At 38.7% G+C, this 5,045-nt stretch overlaps 1 pseudogene; it reads right to left on the bottom strand.

Annotated features, from left to right (window-relative positions):
• Positions 1-4,699: 4,699 nt before the first annotated feature.
• Positions 4,700-4,818, bottom strand: LOC136876549 (5S ribosomal RNA; annotated as a pseudogene).
• Between the last annotated feature and the right edge of the window lie 227 nt (positions 4,819-5,045).

Genomic DNA, 5,045 nt, shown 5'->3' with positions numbered 1-5,045 from the left:
CATTGTTCCCATCTGTTTGTACCAGCAATCATTCTTTCTACTTTCATGTCTGTTACTTCTAACATATGAATAAGATATCCTGAATCCACCCAGCTTTCGCTCCCGTAAAACAAAGTTGGTCTGAAAACAGACCGATGTAAAGATAGTTTCGTCTGGGAGCTGACTTCCTTCTTACAGAATACTGTTGATCGCAACTGCGAGCTCACTGCATTAGCTTTACTACACCTTGATTCAATCTCACTTACTATATTACCATCCTGGGAGAACACACAACCTAAATACTTGAAATTGTCGACCTGTTCTAGCTTTGTATCACCAATCTGACATTCAATTCTGTTGAATTTCTTACCTACTGACATCAATTTAGTCTTGAGAGGCTAATTTTCATACTATACTCATTGCACCTATTTTCAAGTTCCAAGATATTACACTGCAGGCTTTCGGCACAGTCTGCCATTAAGACCAAATCGTTAGCATAGGCCAAACTGCTTACTACATTTCCACCTAACTGAATCCCTCCCTGCCATTTTATACCTTTCAGCAGATGATCCATGTAAACCACGAACAGCAAAGGTGAAAGATTACAGCCTTGTCTAACTCCTGTAAGTACCCTGAACCAAGAACTCATTCTACCATCAATTCTCACTGAAGCCCAATTGTCAACATAAATGCTTTCGATTTATTATTATTATTAATTATTATTATAATTATTTACGAGCCTCCGTGGCTCAGGTGGCAGCGCGCCGGCCTCTCACCGCTGGGTTCCGTGGTTCAAATCCCGGTCACTCCACGTGAGATTTGTGCTGGACAAAGCGGAGGCGGGACAGATTTTTCTCCGTGTACTCCTGTTTTCCCTGTCATATTTCATTCCAGCAACACTCTCCAATATCATTTCATTTCATCTGTCATTCATTAATCATTGCCCCAGAGGGGTGCGACAGGCTTCTGCAGCCGGCACAATACCTATCCTCGCCGCTAGATGGGGGCTTCATTCATTCCATTCCTGACCCGGTGGAATGACTGGAAACCGGCTGTGGATTTTAATTTTATTATTATTATTATTATTATTATTATTATTATTATTATTATTATTATTATTATTATTATTCTTGCGTTCCGGCCTTCTAAGGACCACGTTACAATTTCAATTGTTCCTCCTTAGCTGTTCTTTCCTTTTCTTCCGGTATTCTTTCATTGTTTCACTGTGTTTCTTTTTCCTGTCTTCAGTCCACTTTCTGCCTGTTTTCTTTTCCTTCCCCCCTTGGAATCCTTCCATTTGTAAGACTTTCTTCCTAAAAAATCTTTCTTTCCAATAATTCTTCTTCTCGTATGTTGTTCCTTTCCAGGTCTTTCTTGACTTCTTGAATCCAGGTGGTAGTTGATTTATTTTCCCAAAGGTACTTGAAGATTCGTTTAGTTAGTCTATTGTCATCCATTCTGTAAATGTGTCCAAGAAATAGCAATCTCCTTTTTCTTATTGTTTCTGATATGTTTTCTACGTTCTGGTAAATTTCATTGTTACTTCTTAATTTCCAAACTCTGCAATTCTTAGAGGACCTAATATTTTCCTTATAATTCTTCTTTCTAATATTTCTAATTTATCAAGCTTGTAGTTCAGTGCTAGACATTCGCTGGCATAAAGGCATTTTTGTTTCACTACTGTGTTGTAGTGCTTTATTTTAGGTTTCTTGATAAGCACTTTTTGTTGTAACTATTCTTAGTTATACCGTACGCTCTTTCCATCTTTTGTATCCTCTCTTCTATAGCAGATTTTCCTAAACTATTTTCTTGAATTGTCTCACCCAAATATTTGAATTTCTTTCCCTTTTCTATTTGACCAATATCCGTTACTAAAAACTTTGGGGCACTTTATATATTCGTCAAAAATTTTGTTTTCTCGGCAGATATTTTCAAGCCTGTCATGTTGGCTGTCTTTTCAAGGAGATTGACTTGCATTGCTGCATCTGTAAGGCTTTCTGAAAGTATGGCAAAGTCATCTGCAAATGCTAGGCAATTTATTGCAACACCTTTGTTCTTCTTCCCCAGCATGAGTGGCAATATTTTATATTCTTTCAGTTTTTCATTCCAAATTCTTACAATTTTCTCCATGACACAATTAAAAAGGAGTGGAGATAGACCATCGCCCTGCCTGACACCTGTATTTATTTTGAAAGGTCAAGATTCTTCACCCATAAATTTTACTTTCGAGATAGTGTCTGTAAGTGTTTCACGAATTAGGTTTGCCAATTTAGTTTTAACTCCAAATTCACGGATTACTTTATCTAGGGTTTCCCTATCAACAGAGTCAAAAGTTTTTTAAAGTCAATAAATGTTACAACTATGTCTTTGGAGTTTATTAATCTGTGTCAAATTATAGATTTCAGGTTGAAAATCTGTTCGAAGCAAGATCTTTCTTCTCTAAATCCACCTTGATATTCACCCAATTGACTGTCCAGTGTCTATTTTACTCTATTTAGTAGTATTGTTGAGAATATCTTGTAAGCAACTCGCAAGAGAGATATACCTCTGTAGTTGTTGACATCTTGCTTGTTACCCTTCTTGTGTAATGGGTGTATTAGAGCCACTTTCCAATCCTCTGGGATCTTTTCTGTTTCCTAAATTTCTTCAAAGATTATTTGTAGATCTATAATTTTGGTTCAGCCCATTTTAAAAGTTCAGCTGTTATGGAGTCTTCCCCACTAGCTTTGTTATTTTTAAGATTTTTTAATGCTTCCTTTATTTCTTCCTCTGTTGGAGGTGAATCAGCTTCTAGATTTTCCTGAATTTCTGACAATTCTAATTTATGATCTGGCTCAGGGAAGTTCAGCAGGTGTTCGAAGTGTTTTGCCAGAATCTCACAATTCTCGGGATTCTTAAGGCCAATATTACCATTTGTATCTCTGAAGCAAATGCTCCGGGATTGATAACCTTTCAGGTTATTCTTAAAGGTCTCATAGAAATTTCGGGAGTTATTTCTTACAAAATTATTCTCAATTTTTACTAGCTGCGATTTTTCAAAAAATATTTTAACCTGCCTTATTATTCTTGTTGTTTCCTTTCTTTGTTGTTTAAATAGCTCATAGAGTTCATTCTTTCCGGAACATTTCCATTTTTCCACTTTTTCGTTCTTTCCATAAGTGCTTCCTCACATACGTTATTCCACCATACTTTCTTTTTAGTTTTAACTGATCCAAATACTTTCTTCGCTGCACTATTAATCTGTTTAGATAATTCTGGCCATTTGCCATGCTGAGTTATTTTAATTTCTTCCTGAAAGTTTTCTATAGTTGCTTGTGTAATGTTGAGCCTATCTATGTTGTATTTCATTAATTTCCTCGGCCTTCTTTGATTCGTGTGAGGTAGAAGCTTTAGCTTAATTTTAGAGAGGTAATGATCGGAGTCAAACTCCCCACTTCTTATTGCTTTAACATTCATAATTTATTATTATTATTGTTATTATTATTATTATCATTATTATTATTATTATTATTATAAGGAAGATCTAGGGTGGGGGCAGGGTGGCGGCCAGCGACAATGTGGACAGGGCCGGCGGCATGCCAAACAGCAGTCCCAGTGAATTGTTGTGACAAGCAACAAGAATGTTGGCCGACCACCTTCAAAGATGCTGGAACCGGGTTAACGATGGAAGAACCCCCCGATTGATCTAGAAGCGGAAACTATGTGATACTTTCGCGAGAATCTTCCGTGAGCTTATAAAAAGAGGGATGTTGTAGAGCACGAGTGAGTCCGAAGACAGTCAGGGAGTCCTGAACGAGTCATTTGAGGGAATGTCAGCAATGAGTGAGCCAGTCATGGAATTGTTTATGTCATATACAGGGAGGGATGTCAGTCGAGTTCATGGGATGAGCTGTGTTGTTGAGTGAGAGAGAGGCTATGTTGACGAGCGGGAGTTGGTTGCGCTTGGTGGGCTGTGTGTTCTACCAAGTTAGTGGGTACAAACGGGAAAAAAAAATGCAATTCAAAGTGAAACACCTCAACTTCCATGATAAGTATATAATTTGTAAGATTACAGTCTGCCAAAAACGAAATGTAACATTTATTACACTGTATCATGCCTGAAAATGACAATTAGCCTATGCGATTACAATTAAGGAGCTATCTGACTGTGAGATAGCGGCCCCGGTCTACAAAGCCAAGAATAACGGCCAGGAGGATTCGTCGTGATGACCACATTACACCTCGTATTCTGCAGGCCTTCGGACTGAGTAGCTGTAGCTTGGTATGCCAAGACCTTTAGGGTCTGTTACGCCGCGTGGTTTGGCTTGTGTTTTAGCTATTCACCAACAGAACATTAGTAAAAATTACTTTATGATGTACCCTCGTAATATTATAATGTGGTTCGGCATTACAACAGCCTGAGACACGTCATGTAAAATAAGTCGAAAATGATGATGATGGAAAAAAATGAAATGGCGTATAGCTTTTACGCCGGGAGATCCCAGCACGGGTTCGGTTCGCCAGGTGCAGGTCTTTTAATTTGACTCCCGTAGGCGACCTGCGCGTCGTGATGAGGATGAAATGAAGATAACACATACACCCAGCCCCCATGCCAGGGAAATTAACCAATGATGGTTAAAATTACAGACCCTGCCGGGAATTGAACCCGGGACCCCTGTGACCAAAGGCGAGCACGCTAACCAATTAGCCATTAGCCAATTAGCCGGACAATAGGGAATTGAACCAACGGTACATGGTGTTCCCAAGCGGTCACCCATCCAAGTACAGACCGTGCCCAATGTGGCTTAACTGCGGTGATCGAACGAGAACCGGTGTATTCCATATGGTAATGCCGTTGATGATGATGATGATGATGATGATGATGATGACACGGAAATGAAAGAAGGAAATAGCGTCTTTTGAACGTCAGGCTTGGCAGTAAAAATATATCTCTAAGTACCTCTTTCATGTTGTTTATTAGTATTTGTAAGTATACTCAGAAATAATTATCACTCACCGTCCATCAATTTCAAAATTAATCCCGTGCCTAACCTAGATTTTAACCATGTAATAACGTTACTGTGGTA

Source organism: Anabrus simplex, chromosome 6 (genome assembly GCF_040414725.1).
Source record: "Anabrus simplex isolate iqAnaSimp1 chromosome 6, ASM4041472v1, whole genome shotgun sequence".
Taxonomy (NCBI): domain Eukaryota; kingdom Metazoa; phylum Arthropoda; class Insecta; order Orthoptera; family Tettigoniidae; genus Anabrus; species Anabrus simplex.
Note: the sequence above shows the minus strand (reverse complement) of the source record. Positions and strands in the feature narration are given on the sequence as shown.